This window comes from Heptranchias perlo, chromosome 22 (assembly GCF_035084215.1).
Source record: "Heptranchias perlo isolate sHepPer1 chromosome 22, sHepPer1.hap1, whole genome shotgun sequence".
In the NCBI taxonomy this organism is placed as follows: domain Eukaryota; kingdom Metazoa; phylum Chordata; class Chondrichthyes; order Hexanchiformes; family Hexanchidae; genus Heptranchias; species Heptranchias perlo.
In genome coordinates, this window is record NC_090346.1 from 44,210,737 (window position 1) to 44,228,201 (window position 17,465).

At 39.7% G+C, this 17,465-nt stretch overlaps 1 protein-coding gene across 3 annotated transcripts in view; it reads right to left on the bottom strand.

Moving 5' to 3' along the window:
• Positions 1-17,465, bottom strand: part of LOC137340951 (uncharacterized) — a 47,522-nt gene that overhangs the window by 16,869 nt on the left and 13,188 nt on the right. For 2 of the 3 annotated variants that reach the window (XR_010966920.1, XR_010966919.1), the window contains 3 exons: positions 9,040-9,195; positions 5,435-5,519; positions 4,033-4,202 (listed from right to left, as the gene is read on the bottom strand). The gene's annotated coding sequence lies outside the window, so the exon portion shown is untranslated. Of the gene's footprint in view, positions 1-4,032; positions 4,203-5,434; positions 5,520-9,039; positions 9,196-14,629; positions 17,249-17,465 lie in introns of those variants that run through there. The other variant, XM_068003763.1, reaches the window with a different exon arrangement.

Below are 17,465 nucleotides of genomic sequence, written 5' to 3' on the forward strand. Positions count from 1 at the left end.
AATCCTGTGGGAAATAGGCTTTTATTAATATCTAAAAACTTTGGTTGGAAAAACCTTGGAAACACAGCCAGATTAACACCCGAAGAATGGATGTGAATAATTAAACATCTTTAAACACTTCAGCAGAGAAAGGCATAGGTTCCGTACTTTTTCTGTCATATGAAAGAAGATTTTCTGCTCCCGCACACGAACAGGCACGTGCTGAGCATCTGGAATGGGAGGAGGGGGAGGTTAGAAATTGGGCTGCGAGTTTAAGGTCACAGATGCGCTGGGAGTTTGCTGCCCAGAATTTTCCAGCAAGTCAGGGCTGGGGTAATAGGAGGCTTGAATTATTTTCATATAGTAAAGAACAAAGAAACAGCCTCAGTCCCAAAGCACTTTACAGCCAATGAAGTACTTTTGAAGTTGTAATGTAGGAAACGCGGCAGCCAATTTGCACACAGCAAGGTCCCACAAACAGCAATGTGATAATGACCAGATTACCTGTTTTTAGTGATGTTGGTTGAGGAATAAGTATTATCCAGGATAACGGGGAGAACTCCCCAGCTCTTCAAAACAGTGTCATGGGATCTTTTGCCTGAGAGGGCAGACGGTTTAATGTCTCAACTGAAAGATGGCACCTCTGACAGTGTAGCACTCTCTCAGCACTGCACTGGAGTGTCAGCCCAGATTGTCTCTGGAGTAGGATTTGAATCCACAACCTTCTGACTCAGAGGCGATGAGTGCTATCCACTGAGCTATGGCTGAGTGCAATAGTAGGTTAATAAAGAACAAAAGAATGAAAGAAAGACATACCATAATACTGTATAGACAACAATGCTTAATTTTTGTCCACTGTAGCATTTTTAACAATGCATCATCATCTCTATAATGTTATTGAAATAGCTTTTGAGGTTTAAGCACATCATGGAATGAACTTATCCACGTCACAAAAATGTGTAAGTGATCCCTCCTGTCCCCTGCCATGTCAAGTGTGTGACCTGACTATGGGAGATCAGGAAGGGTTGGGAATGAAATCAGTTCTGAAATCCATATATGAATGAAATGGCACAGTTTCACAGCTAGTAAGGACAAAGATATCAAACTTTGAAAATGAATTCTATCACATTTAGTTCCCTTTTCCCAAAATGCAACATGAGATGAGGAAGAAATAACACAAATTCATAACTGCAATCTTAACATTAACAAGAGTTCATTAAATTACTCTGTGCATTCAAATGATGTTTCGTTCCCAAAATAATTTTACATTCAAGTACAGATCAAGTTGGGGCACATTTCAATTGTATTTCACGAATTATAATCTTATTTATTTATAAAAAAGATTTTGAGAGCTCTGGAATTATATTAGCATCTCTACTACAGAGATCTATAAACTTGTATCCTCTGTTGTATTTATACTGCATACTTTATATTTTTTGAAATAATCACTTTTAATCCTTCTCCGGACATCTTCAATAATCTTTTGATGAATATTTTTCCTGTGGATCACTACTAGTGTTCAGTACAGTCGAAGCTGGCACTACTCTGTAGTGATTTAGATAATATATCTTGTCACTTTGTAAGCCTTTTTGCCATTGCTGAGATTTCTGTTATTGCCAGTCTGCTGCCATTAAATGTGTTATTATCATTTCCCTTCTATCGTTGCCAATGGCAGATTGATGTATCTCTTGCTCCATAAGTCCTTGTCCTTGTGGAAATGTATGGTATCTTGGAGATGGCTAAGTGATATTTTAGCATGTTGGATGATTAATCTTTAACTGTAATGCATAGATTATGTCATGAATTATTTCAGCTCTGCTTCCCTTAATATTTGTTTGGCATATTGCGTATGTTATTTGAGAACATCAGAAGGGAGATCTGAAAATCTAGAACTACATCTACAGATTTTCTATTCATTCCAGTAATTTAGGTTTTTACCATAAAGTAGTAGTAAACTGGGAACTTTGATTGATAGTGACTTGAGAGCTCTTCCTATGTGTGACACTTATCTCAAGGTTAAGTTCAAGCAATTCTCTGTATTGAAGGAATCCCACAAGGCTTTGAAACACCAATTGTTCTTGGATTGTTTCCTTGTCTATTATTGAGACCTTTTTATTTATAAACAATTACCATAATTTATTTCAGACTTTTATTAGTCTTGTTCACAGATTCTTTCTTCCACTTTTCCCAATTTATTTTCTATATTTCCTATTGCCTTTGTTTCTAAATTATGGTTCTCAGTGATTATAGGTACTGACTGCTATAAACTGGAAGCAGTTAAGGCAAAGTGGTCAAGTTTACATATATGATACCAAACTAGAGGGGAGACAGATTTGGGGCAACTAGAAATCGACAAAAGGAGTTCAACAAAATTTGTAAATGGACAGAATGGTAGTAGTGAAATTTAATACAGGCTAGTAGATCTACCCTAGCTTTGTCCACAGAAAGTTAGGACAAAGAAAATTTCTCTGGGTGCTTTAGTGGTGCTGTAAATATAGGTATGGGGATGGTGACATGCAGCTTCTGGAGTTTTTAACTCTGTTACTAGCAGTAGAAGTGGGATGGATGAGCTAAGATTTGTATTTATTTTGTGAACTTTTGAAGGGAGCAGAATTCCCTCAGCCATTCCGCCAGACTCCCACTGTAACTTGGCAGGAGTCAGGCGAAACGGCTTGGAAAAAGGTCAAGACTTGGATATGATCTTGACTTTAGTTGGGAAATTCCAGTTGGCCTTGTAAAGGGGTGGTGGAACTGGGCCCTTCTGGGAGGTCCAGACTAGGAAAACAACTTAGAACCCAGAAGATGGGGGAAATAGTTATTCCAGCATTTCTTTTTAGTATAGGTCCCCTTACAAAGAGGGCTGAAGGGGGCATGAAATGAGGACTCTGGAGGGGCCTGGGCACCCTCACTGGATGGCAACTGAGCGCCAGAATTTCTGCAGCACGGAATTGGCGAGTGCCTGAGATGGCCAGCATGGGCACTCACCTCCCAACTGATCCCACAAACTGCTGGGATCACATCCCATGCTTTTTTTGAGGCCGCGATCTTGCCAAAGATCCCCTACATGGTGTGGTAGCAGGGGAACCAGCAAGTGCAGCAACTTCTACATAGGGAGGAAGAATAAGTGAGCGTATCATACTGGGGTGTTCTAGTGCAATGCCTAGTAACTGGCCTGTCAGCAAGTCTCCTGCCTCCCCTGTAGTTCAATCAATGACAAGGCAAGTGTGAAACCTGAAAAAAGGCAAAGCGAGAAAATATGAATTGCTTGCCAAACTAAAAATAAAGTGATAATTGGAAATGGAAATTCTTTGCAATGAAAACTGCCATTGTTATTGTAGGCAATGCAAGAAGATCCATCACAAGACGACTTGCATATGGTATGTTGGAAGAAATGAACAACCTTTCCTCATTCCATACTTCTTTTGTTGTGTGTAGGTGGCACAGCAACAGTGTGCTTTTCCTGACCTGCCCATGTAGAGAACTGAAAACCTGATCACATCTCTTATGTTCCATATGCAGATCCAATCTAGGTGTAGCCTCTCTGTGTCTGTTCCGTGGAAATATTGCTAACTGTACATTATTTGATACTATTTCAAGAGCTGAGTACTGTTTCAGGACATTACGAATAGACTTTTCTTGATGGTTGGAAGATGGTGGGGTCAATAGCACAATGTTACTGATACTGGAAGATAATTGATTAGTTTACCACTGACAAGCTCCTGGTAAGTCAATAGAAAAGTCGTATCTGTTATCCTTATTGATTAAACTATCACAGCACAAAAATTGCTTTCTTAGATTCTAGATTAACGTCAAGATCACAACCATAAGACACCTTCATGCATATTTGTAATATTATCACTGCAAATAAACACAAGTACAATATTTACATGTACAATGTATTAACCAGGAAACTGCACTAATTGCGGAGGAAAGAGCTTAATGCATTTTCCTGTTTCATACATAGTAACTGGGAAAATATTTTTCTAATCCCAGTGTCCTTTGATCTTAGAAATATATAAGCTATGGAAAATAAGTAGTAGATTTCACCCTCACCAAATTTCATGAAGTTTAAGAAATTCATTAATGGCCATCATTGGGAGCAGCCAAGGAAAACCAAGAAGCCAAGTTGCTGCTGGAATGTCCAGGAAGTGAAAGGTAAGATGTGAGGATTTATGATTCCACATGTGGTAGGCTCCATTTGCTTGGATCACATGGAGAAGAAACTAAAATACAAAATATGGTTAAAGTATTAAGGTGAAATTGAAAACATTTGTCTCTTTTTTTGTTTAGCCATCTATTTTGACTGCAATGGAGTCTCCATACATCAATGTTGATCCCAAGTGGAACTCCAGCATCTACTCCATTGTTAAAGCTGCGTCTAAGAAGCTCTTATTGCTCGTTTGAGATAGAAAACTCCTTTTTTTCAATCTCAGCATCTCTTAACTCTATAAAACCTTGACTACTTCTGCCATTTCTGGGGGCCCTCTTCCAGGACCCCTTTTTGCTCTGGGACCGGATACAGGAAAAAGCTTGTCATCTGATGGATGATTGTTCCCTCAGCTCCAGCCTCCAAAAACTCTCTTCCTCTGTCACAACCTTTCTTGTCTTTCTCTATTTTATTGATAATACCATTGTCAGTGGTCCTCTGAGCTTTGCTGTATTGTTCCTACAAAGCTTCAAACACTCTTCCCCCTTCTTACAACATAACCATGTTGAAGTAAAGGCTCACTGCCCAGTATCCTAATCTAATTGATTCTTCCCCAGAACTTCAAAACTGTGAAGCACCTATTCCTTTTGGGGGTGCCATTCCTAATGGGTGCCCACCACTGTCCCTACAGGAAACTGATACAGAAGGGTCCATTAGGACCTTTCTGCCTCATTTATATGGCTGCATCTGCTTGTCAGTGTAACCGCTCTGCCCCCTCCCCTATGGGATCCCCAGGAAATCCTTGGGCCTCATAAAAGGGGAAGAGATCTGGTGTATATCAAAGTAGCAATGGAAAACCTGGGACAGGGTTATCTATTTGCTCCCTCAGCCAGAGAAGGATGGGGAAATAGCAAAAAAAAGGGGTAACCTTCTGCAAAAAAAGAAGTAAGTTCAAATAAAGTTAGAATTTCTTATAGACACAAATGGGGAAAGGGGCTGAAATCATGGACTGTTTTAATTTAAATATTTATTGACATTTTACAATGTCCATAAATAGTCTGAGTGGGAGTTTAAATGACTCATGAGCAATGCTACAAGAATTCATTTGAGAATTATTCATTTCCACTTGTCATTAGCTTCTCACTAATGGATTATATTCTCTGTCTCACTGTTACCTAACCTACATCCTGTTCATGTGCCCGCATGTTGCATTGTGTATAATTTAGTCTGTCAGATTTTACTGCACTCTGCGTCTGTATGATAACCCAAATCTTCTTTAGTCAAATTATTGCCAAGAGTTACACTTACGCAATAATGACAGCAGCACATCACCATCGGTTCCTTAGTTTCCACAATGGATTGGATCGATGTACATGACCCATAGATGTACACACTGAGAAACAGAATAGTACATTTAAAGACTTAATTATAAATTTCTAAGTGTTTATAATACACATCTTTCATTTGTAATCAATAAGTTCATTTTAATTTTACTGTCATTTTCAGTATCAATCAATTGTAACCTTGGTTGTTGATGTCACAAACATTTCATTAGTTTTATTTTTGAGCACCTAACCGTTTAATATTTATCCTCCAGCAAAGCCACTGATATCACTATTGGTTCATTATACACAAAATCTTATGGATTTTTGAACATTTTCAGTGTGTGGGCTTGTGAGTGATTTCAAAAGTCAGATTTTTAACCAGAGACGAATGACAGGTGTACTAAATTCTGTTCAGTATCTTGATTTGGATCACTCACTGTGGTTAGCCTAAAGCTTTTATACTGATCGTGAAATGAGTGCCTCTTGTACTGATTGTGAAATGAGTACCTTTTATACTGATCGTGCAATGAGTGCCTTTTGTACTGATCGTGAAATTAGTGCCTTTTATACTGATCGTGAAATTAGTGCATTTTGTACTAATTGTGAAATGAGTGCCTCTTGTACTGATTGTGAAATGAGTGCCTCTTGTACTGATTGTGAAATGAGTGCCTCTTGTACTGATTGATTGTGAAATGAGTGCCTTTCTTTCAACTCTTGGATCTAAGAATTAATATGGAACTAACACTTTCAGACATGCAAACAGTGACACTACTTAGTTATAAAATGTTGAGCTAACTCTGTGTAGAGTGTTTTAGATCTTTGAACAGAGAGGGGCCTACTGGAACACAAGTTCAGGGCACTGTTCGATATTCATCTTTAAACCATTTTGAAGAAAGGTTCACCAATAGCCCTGTGAATGCAATGGCACTCCTAAACCTTATGGAATAAAGCCTCAAAGACACATTCACTTCCAGGCAAGTCTTTAGGGACTTTATTCTGTAAAGTTTTCTGGCCACCTAGTGTTTTGTATAGAGTATCCTGAACTGAATAAGTTTCAGTGTAACATTCACTAGTGGTGCAGGTCACTAACTTGCAAAATATTTGCCACTTAGTTGAGCGATCTTGATACTCGGGACATTTTCCTGCATACAAATGAACATTCTTCTGTTGAAATTGTAACGAAACTTAATTAGAAGACACCGCCATTGTTTGGTTTGTACCAGTATATACTTAATAATTAAAGTTGAAGAGGGCTTAAAGAAAGGACAGTTCAAAAAAAAATCTGTCAGAAAGTAATACAATACTCGAGTAAAAGTAAGGTGATCCTTTTACAGAATGTTGACGTCTCGTGTATCTGTCAGGAGATTAAAGCTATTATGTAGGATGTAGTCGATTCACAATTTGAGTCTCAGGCACTTCAATACTCAGACCTTAGAGACTCTGGTTTTCTTTGGATTCAAAAGAAAGACAAAATGAAACCAGTCTTGACGACCATTTGTATAGAATTTATCTAATTTTAGCTCCAACAGTAAAGTAACAGTACAGAAGTCTATCCACATTAGCAGACCGCCTGTAAGTCCCAGAAATGTTTCATACATATTCAGATTTTAATGAAGAGCAGGACACTTCAGATTTTAAGAATTTGTATTTGTAAATTATTTTTTCCTTGATAACTTTCAATTTTAGACCTTCTGATAATCTTAGATCTTACATCCATACAGAAGGATGAAAAAAGCCAAGATCTTCTGAGCTAGCATAAGAGCATTTCCATATTCTCCAAACCAATCAGGTGACATGTTAGATGAGTTCCTGTTTCAATTAAGATTGAAGTACAAAGATAAGTATCATCAGGCTATTATTAATCTTTGTTTGTATCCAGTTCTTTTAATGCCCTGAATTGTAAGAGACTCATATAATTATTAAACATTTGTTATGCTTGATTAAAATTCTTCTTGAATTATATGCATTTAAGACTGTACATTAAGCATTGCATCAGTTAGCTAAAGTAGGGTTTTCTTGTGCAGCACATGAAAGATCTGAATCCTGTCTAATAATTGAATCAATGATACACACAATTGTTTGCAATTAATAAGAAATGAATGTTATAATAAAATGTCTTTCTAACCTCACAACATAAGCCTTAATATTGCATGGAAATCAATGTTATTAACTTTTTGTTAGTTTAATGCTATTTTACATCTTACTTAAGCAGCAAGCTCAGCGAGTAGGGCCGTTGTCGATTGGTAGATTGCTAATTACCAGGAATTTTGAACCCGAGCTCAGAAAAGGCCATTAACAACCAGCAATTCTTCATGTTCTTAAATTTGCATTTCTACTTTTTTTTTCTCCTTGACATTCCCTGGCTGAAAGAACAGGTGGAGACTCTGCTCATATATCATCTGCCAATTTTACATTGTAACAAATTGCAGAGAGTTATAAGAACATAAAGCATGTAGCAAGAAAAGGCTATTCTTGTTCTTACAACTCCCTGCAGCTTGTTACAATGTAAAATTGGCAGTGAAATGGGAACAGTCACACCACTAGCTCTTTTGGTAACATGCAATCTGCCATATCATGGAGTCTACCCAACCCCATTTCATCTCCTAACGGAAGGTTCTACGAAGTCATTTTTTTCCTGCACATCAAAGATAAATCAAGTAAAATTCCAGACTATCTATGATCTTGATTTTGTACCTTACACATTCTAGACCTGTTAATTCCTTGGCATGGCTTTTTCAAGGTCTCATGACCTTTGTAACCATTATATTCCACATAACATTCAAACATCTCGGTCTGTGTAGCTGCCTCTCAATAGAGCTACAGTGAAGGTTTGGAAGCCAAGTAAAAATAACACTGCATCTGAAATAGAGCTGTAAAAGAGCATGTTGTATTGAGGGAGAACAAACCAATCCTTATATCCCTAAAAATTCCATTCTTAACCAGATATTCAGTCGCTTTTTTTTTTGGACGTATTGACAGCCTTAACTGCTATTGCTTTCCCAATTGATTTCTCTCTTGCTTTAGAAACAACTTGCTTCCATTCATGCATTTCCTAGATCAGGAACTCACCAAACAGGGAATGCTGAGCATGAACCTGAATCACATCTCTCTGTAGAACCACACTACACCACCGAGCCACCCTCACAATCAGATAAATGTCAGTGAAAGTTAACTGATTCCAGAAGACCCCCCCACTAGCCATCAGGAATGACACACATTGAACTGCTAACTTTGCTATCACTTATGTAATGTAGATTGCTGCAAAACTGGAGATTTTCCTCATTGCAGTTGTGCTCTGACTCCTGTATATCCTTTCGCGTGTTAAACATTACAAGGTCAAGATGCAGTGTACCTGCCGTACATCACTATGAGATGGATGTATACATTACAGTACAGTTCTATGTGAAAGACGGTGTTTAACTGAATTACTAGCAGTAAGCTCGATTTCAATATTTTGTGATGTGTTGGCAAATAACATGCATATTTCAAATAGTCATTATTTCATAAAAATCTATAAATCCACGTATATTAAACAAATAAGCAATATCTCACAGTATGTAAAATCTACATGAGGAATTTAAATTTTACCCATAATATCATAAATGGTCCAAATGGATGGCAAGAGAAGTTGGCTTCAGACTGTCCTTTCAGGCAGAACCCATGCAGCATCAATCCAAAGTATGCCAAATGCGCACACACAGTCAACCCGGACTTCACCAGAAAATACAAGAAAAACCGCTGGGTCTAGAAGTTAAAAACAAGAGCACAACAACTAGTCGAGGACTAACCATGTACAACATTTTCTATTGAGTTAATAATATCTTTCAGTATATTTCTTTTTTCTTTTGCTTCTTATCCATATCCTTTGTTCTGAACCTATAAATGTCCAGTTTGGGAACAGGCAAACCTGCCCCTGACTCTGCCGTGATGTGTTGATATTACTGTGTAAACTGGCCGATGAGTAGGAGATCTGTTTTTGGAGGTTAAAATGGATGGGAGGGGGTTGATTTCCCCATGGGGAGATGCTTCACCCAGCAGTTTAGCGAGGAAGCAATGAAATGTCAGCCATTGTTTGTAAATTGGGATAAAATGGGTATTATTGAATTGAGTATGTAAACTGCGTTCCGGCACACTCAAGTTAATGACCATAATACATTCTCTTACATCAGTTATTTCCTGCACGTTCAAATGGTAGAAAACTGATGGTTCATATTGTTTATTTTAGGTGTCAGGCTTGGCTCAGCAGATGGCACTCCCACCCCTGAGTCAGAGGTCATAGGTTCAAGGTCCACTCCAGGCCATGAGCACGTAATCTTGGCTGACACTCCAGTGCAGTACCGAGGGAGTACTGTATTGTCGGAGGTGCTGTCTATCGGATAAAATATTAAACCGAGGTCCCATCTGCCCTCATATAAATGATCCCAGGGCACTATTTAAAGAAGAGCAAAGGAGATCTCCTGGTGTTTTGGCCAACATGTATCCCTCAACCAACGTCACTAAAAATGGTTTAGTTGGCCATTTATCTCACTGCTATTTGTGGGCCCTTGCTGTGTACAAATTGGTTGCTATATTTCCCTACATTATAACAGTGACTAAACTTCAAAAATGCTTCATTGGCTTTGAAACACTTTGGGACATCCTGTAATCGTGAATGGCGCAGTACAAATGCAAGTTCTTTCTTTTCATTTAAAGTTCAGATGCCATTTTATATGTTATGGATAAGGAAAGCAATTCCATTGGAAAAGAAAATAGGGTATGGTGTAAAATGGACGGCAGATTTGCTATCAGCCCGAATTGCGATGCTGGTGTTCACCGATTTCACCCAATGTGTGGTGGTACAGTAGGAGGTACTAGAGGATAAGCAGCGTGATCAAAGAACTCAGCCTTTAAGCTCGTCTTTCAATTGTTGTGACCAACCTACTGTACTCCTGCTGGTGAACCGCAGGTTAAATTTATCTTTTCTCATAGGAGAAAGTTAGGTTGGGTGGTTTTAGTATTCCATTGTAAATCTGATTCCTTAACTTTGGAAAATACTAGGAAACACCTGGTACTTTGTGAGGATTTCCTTTGACTTGAAGCATTGATCATATAGGGCTGTATCTTCTCCTGTCATAGCAAACATTCTTTCCAGCCCTTTTCTGGTCCGTATCAAGTAGTACTAATTTAAAACAGTTGAGCTTCTCTTGCATCCAGTGCATACTTCTTTGGTCTGCATGGTTTTGCTTCTAGCTCCTAAAATTTCTGCTTTGATATTTCACAGTCTCCGCCATTGATCATTTGACTTACTTATCAGAGAATGGTTGTTTCTGTGCCCTCTCCTACTTTTCTTTATTCTGCTTGTCAATAATGTTCAACGTATAGTCCTGGAACTTTTCGGCGTAAGGGTGGTGCAATGTTGATTTCTTGCAAGCACATTTGCGGGGCAACTAATTTGAGCCGTGAATTTCCTCGACCATTTGCGGCGCTTGCGAGATAAACCCACCGAAACCCCCTGCCGCTCATTTACACAGCTCCGCTCCCCATGCAAAAAGACTGGCTCGCGCGGGTTTCCTGCACTTACGTCGGTAATACGCTGGTATAGATTTACGCTCAGCGATTCAGGCGCAGCATGAGCTGAAGTCACCCGACATCGGTGTAACTGAGATTTCTGGGGGCGGGGGGGGAGGGAGGAGGTGAAACTCATCTTGGGCGGCTTTGCAAACAGGCGACAGCTGCCCGCCCGACCCACAATCCGCCCGACCCACAATCCGCCCGACCCACAATCCGCCCGACTCACAATCCGCCCGACTCACAATCCGCCCGACTCACAATCCGCCCGATTCACAATCCGCCCGACCCACAATATGCCCGACTCACAATCCGCCCGACTCACAATCCGCCCGACTCACAATCCGCCCGATTCACAATCCGCCCGATTCACAATCCGCCCGACCCACAATATGCCCGACTCACAATCCGCCCGACCCACAATCCGCCCGACCCACAATCCGCCCGATTCACAATCCGCCCGACCCACAATCCGCCCGATTCACAATCTGCCCGATTCTCTTTCCCATTAACTTCACTGACTTGACTTGAACTGCAGGTATATCCAACATTCCATCACTTGTGTTGCAGGAAATAAACAAAACTACAGAAAGAATGTTTTGCAGCAGTGACGGTGTAAACATCTCTGAAGGGATGTAGGCATTGAAGACACAAACATTTTTTGGGAGGGGGGGCGGGGAAGAGAATCTGGAGCAGGCTCCCTTAGAAAATCTACGTTTTTGCTATAGTTATTTGATGCATTTCCCAGAAATTTGGAGTCCACTGAAATGTTGTCTATCAAACCAAAAGTATTTTACCCTGAAAGTTAGCCGAGTAAATCTGTACAGTTAGAAAACTTTCTCTGACATATTGAAGGAAAATGCGTGGGAAGGAGAAGAAAACATGTAACTTTTTATTCTGTTTCTTGAACTCATACTATAGTTGCATTGTAAGACTGTACTCCCCAGCCCGTGTTTTTATCATAACTTATGAAAGATAAATAGTATACAACAAATTCACCAACAAATTTGAATTAAATATTAAGGCTTTTAAAACTGAAGCCAAGATTTTCTGCTGCATGTTTTAGTATACGGTAGCAAAATATGAATCATAGTCGATAATAAACCAATCCTGCCCCCTAGTGGAAGCCTTGAATATTTACTTATACCTTTGGTTCTACTTTTTATTTGCAGAACCATTCGGAGTAAAAATGCATGGCATGGAAAACTCGCATCCATCTTAGAATGAAATCCTGAGATTCTTTTTGACGTTAGTAGTAGCGAGAGTATTCTAAAGGGCATCACTTCTCTGTCTCGGGAAAGTAGAGTCAGCAGGCATCCAAATACCGGTTGAATTTTAACTGTTGCACTGGCTACAGTCTCTGCCAACATTAAAAAGATTAAAAATGAGGATTGCCTGTTCATTTTTTAAGCTCTGCTTCACATCAGCTTTAGTTTTAGAGCAGTGGGCACAAAGCCAAAGGGAGGTGGGACTGCCTCTTGGAGTGGTTTCTGAACTTTTGCCTAAGTGCGCTTTGGGTAATTTTACAACAGAATCATAGCACACAGCTTGTGTTGACGTGAAGCAGAAATCACTTTAGTCCAAGCAAATATGCAATTTGTCTGGCCTATGAGGAGACATCAGCTGGGTTGTGCCTTAATTGGCTCCTGATTCCATTGTTAAAAAAAATATATATACTGGAATATTCCACAGAATCACAATCCACAGAAAGCTCAACCATTAAATTAAATCCACAGAAAGCTCAACAATCAAAGGTTCTCTTCCCACGATCAGGCAGAAATGAACAAGTAATTTAAATCATATCAGTGGAAAGAAAAATCGGGCAGGGTGTGTAACGGGCGGCTGATCCACCACCGCCTGCCTCACACCTCGGGCAGGGTGTGTAACGGGGGGCTGATCCACCACCGCCTGCCTCACACCTCGGGCAGGGTGTGTAACGGGGGGCTGATCCACCACCGCCTGCCTCACACCTCGGGCAGGGTGTGTAACGGGGGCTGATCCACCACCGCCTGCCTCACACCTCGGGCTGGGTGTGTAATGGGGGCTGATCCACCACCGCCTGCTTCGCACCTCGGGCTGGGTGTGTAACAGGGGGCTGATCCACCACCGCCTGCTTCACACTGCCCCCCCTGGCCCCCGCCTCCCCCAAAGTTGAATTTCACCCCCAAAATGTGGTGCGAACACATCACAGCATCATCACAAAAAATATCAAACTAGCCTCACTGTCCTGTACAAACTGGCCTATCAAACAGGTTAACTTTTGTAACTTGCCTTTTTGGTAGGATCTTGAGGTTCTTTCCTGTGGCCACTTTCATCACAATACCATCTTTCCGAGGAGAGACATGCTGAGAAGACTCATACCTGTTATTTTACATGTTCTGGAAGGTATACCTAAATAACTTTGTCTACTTCAGACTTGACAAAATACGTAAGACCTACTTTCCTGTTGCTTCTCAATCGTCCAACTGTCAATACAGTTTATTACTTCTAAATACATTTGGTAGATCCAAGAAACCACAGTCCAAACGTTGAATTAAATTGGTACAATTAACTTGTAGCAGTGTGTTTTAGATTTTGGAATTGTTATAATGTAAGAATATCAGTTCTTTGTGTATGATTATCAAACAACACTTGATACAGGACATGACACAAATGTGCTAAAAAAAATTAGATTTGATAGGATTTGAATGTTTTCAAGGATGAAGTATTCTAATAGATTAATCTATGTAAAAATTAATTGTAGAGGGCAAGTGATAGTATAGGTTATTTTAATACGTTTTCACTCAACTATACAGCCTCTACACTAGTACGCAACAAAATATCCTCTCTTTTTAACCGGGTGACACTAACATTCTTCATGTTCGTCCCGGCTAAATCATCTCTTACGGAGATCAAAGCAAGGCACAACTCATTCCACTTATCGCTTGTTCAACAGCAGAGAGTAAAACATCTCTAAAGGACAACAATCAGTGCCTTACAATCAGAATGGTAACAAAGCGATTTTTCACCGAATTTGGGAATGCTATTTAAAAAAAAAATGTTTTTACTTGCAACTTCTTGTTTGTAGCTGGAGGTTTGGGGCAATAAAGCACAGTTTGCTATCGAATTTATTTTTCATGCCATCTGTTAAAGTATTTCACAAACTGATTAGACTGAAAAAGTGACTTGAAGCTGAAAACTCACCTTACGAGAGGTAAGCAGACACAAGTGAGACAAAGCACATCTGTTGTCCCAAGAGGTGGAGGAAGCTGAGCCATGGAGGCCAGAACCTGATTAGCATGACGTATACAATTAGACAGACACACACATATCTACTTTAACACTCGGATACACACAGTCATAGCTACACCAGTTTTCCCTTAAGACTATGAGACAGTTTTTCATCTTGTTTGATGCTTGTTGCTGGGAATATTTTATAAGGCAAGTAATTAATTCTTTGCACTAATCATGTTACTATCCTTCGCAGCTTGCTAAGTTTTAAGTTGAATGATCTGGAATCGCAGACTCTAGTGAAAAAGAATGTCACTCATAACGTATACAATCAGACATACTGAATAATTTCTACCCTCAGAATATATAACAAATAATATAAAACTTATTAATGTGAGTACAGAAAAAAATGAGTCCTGCTCTGAATCATTTATTTTGTCTATTAATACAGCTTTAATATAGTTCTGTCTGGTGAACTGAAATTCTAATAGCACAGTTATACTATGAATTGAAGGTTATATAACATATCTTTCATGTTTGTTTTTGCCCATAACAAGCTGGACTAGTATCAGGTTATAGTGAAGTGTGGCTGTAGGAGATCAATTTGCTCATTCTTTCTCCTTCACTTTAGTGGGAAGATCTTTCTGTTTGTAATATTTGAGTCTTTTTAATATGAAACATTGGATGGGCCCAAAATATTGTGAATATAAAGGGGACCTCAGTTAGCTGTATTCTTTAAAGTGTCCCTTTGTTGTTGTAGGGAGATAGACAATATACTAAACTGTCTGTAGGCACTCACTAGGGGGCCATTCAGCCTAGCCAGTGATATTGTTTACCTGCATCCATAAATCAATTACATCAGAAATTCACTCATTTCTTTGAATGCTAAATGCATGCAAAACTTGCAGATGGCTGTTGTAAACTCTAGGGTTGTTCTCAGAATCAAGCTGTTTTATATGCAAGTTAGGTATCCAGTGTAATCAACCTGTCAGAGTGATCATCCAAGATTCACCAGAATGGTACGGTCGATAGCACACTGAGAGGCTACACACTGACAAGTGTACAAACTTATTATGGCTGAAGAACCTATTTAAACTAAAACCGTTCCCCATAAATGTTGTTGGAGCATCTATTATAAACACGATGAAGGGGGAAACCTGTATTTCTGGAGGAAAACGTAGCACAATGATGGTGCAACACCATACCGACTTGTATAGTTATCTATTGAGGAGTCAAGGGAGCTCCACATCGCCACTCCCAAGGGAGTAACTATTGTCTGCTCAAGCACTCATGCAACTGGAGGACTTGACCCGGGGTAAGCAATCGTGTCTAGGAGATGGGGAAGGCACAATTCAAACCAGATGCTACGGCAGTTCCCATTGGTTACGACTGCATATACTTTATGCCATGTGGTTTGCATGATCAGGTTATCTCTATTTGCCTTCTGCGGGCTAAAGATTTCAGTCATCTGTTTGAATGTTTTTACATATGCAAAACAAAAATAATTATAAATGACCTGTATCATCAGCAGAGAAAGCTGGCACTGAAGGTGAAACAGAAAATATTTCCTAATTCCAGAGGTTGTTTGCCAAACCTAGACAGCAATAACATATCAGGATTGAACATACTTTGAACAGAATTAAAACCGTGGATTAATGTTAACAAGGCACGCCCCCTCCTGATTCACTAAGTTCTTTAGGCCCTTTACTAAATGTATATTTTTAAAATTTTGATATCCAAAGTTTGCAAAGATCTGCCAGGGAAACAGATTCCTAGATATATAGACTCCCCTAGACCACCTAGGAAATGCCTTAGATGCACAGGCCTTCCCCCCCAAACGTGGAAGGAAATTGAGTTATACCTCCCGCTACCTCACCTGACCACCTTTAAATCAACACAAGTGAAGCAGAATTAATGGATCAACACAACAATTACAGTTCCAGGAACATAGGGCACTCCAGCACTTTTGACAGCTGTGTTTGCCTATATACCAACAGTCAATGCACAACAAAGTTCGTTCTTTGTGAAACACTGAGATGTTTCTGAAAGACATGACTGCTGCGGAAATACAAGCTTTTGGAGTCCATTTTAACTTTTGGGTGACAACACGCCCGTTTTGGCTGAAAAGGTCAGAGCCATTGTGAGACTCCGGCCTCATTTAGAATCATACAGCACAGAAGGCGGCCATTTGGCCCAACGTGTCTGTGCCGGCTCTTTGAAAGAGCTATCCAATTAGTCCCACTTCCATGCTCTTTCCCCATAGCCCTGCAATCCTCTCCTTTTCAAGTATATATCCAATTCCCTTTTGACAGTTATTATTGAATTTGCTTCCGCCACCTTTTTAGGCAGTGCATTCCAGATCATAACAACTCACTGCGTAAAAAAAAATTGATGTGTTACTGTGGTGGTTCAGTTGGTAAGAGATCCACATGGTGTGATATTGAGTCATGGAGTTTCTGCTCAGAAGAATGGCATTAAACAGAAAAGGCAAATATTTTTCACCAGTTGAATGAGTGATCCGAGTCTACCTCGATCTTCCTGATCAAGTTGGTTAGAAGACTAAACGTAGAGACCCTTGGTTTAAAATAAAATTGTTCAAAATCTTTCCAATCTTCCGCCGTAAAGACTGAAGGTAAAAATAAGAAACTGCGGATGCTGGAAATCCAAAATAAGCACAGAATGTTCCAGAAAGAGAAGAGAAAAGACACGTTTGCAATTAGTCTGTGGCTAAGAAGATGGAGCAACCCGCTGTGCATTTCCAGGATTTTCTGCTTTTATTTCGGAATCTCCAGGATTCGTGGATTTCGTTTGCATCTCTACCAAATGCCTACTGTGCTCCTTTCATTTCCATGAACTCTCAAATACCTGTTGGATGATACTGATGTTATGGTGGTTTCTGAGATGAACAGAGCTTGCCCGGCTGCCAAAGGGGCTGGACAAATAGACCAGGGTCATTTTCTGTGAACGTGATGTCAAGTATTCACAATCCTTGTTTGAAGACTCCCAGCAGCAAGAAGGAGATAAGGGATCCAAGGGAAAACTGCAAATTCAACATTTCAAAGCAGAAATTCCATCACTGGGTTGGTTAACAAGCTAACAACTTACACAGCTCAGTATTATGAAGTATACAACACAGCATAAAATACTCGAATTAATCAAAACTAATTTTGAAACATTCCGTTCTGCTCTACTTATTCCTTCTCATTCCTGTCATAATGCAAGTTTATTCTTCGCATGTTAAAAGTTCCTATAAGGTC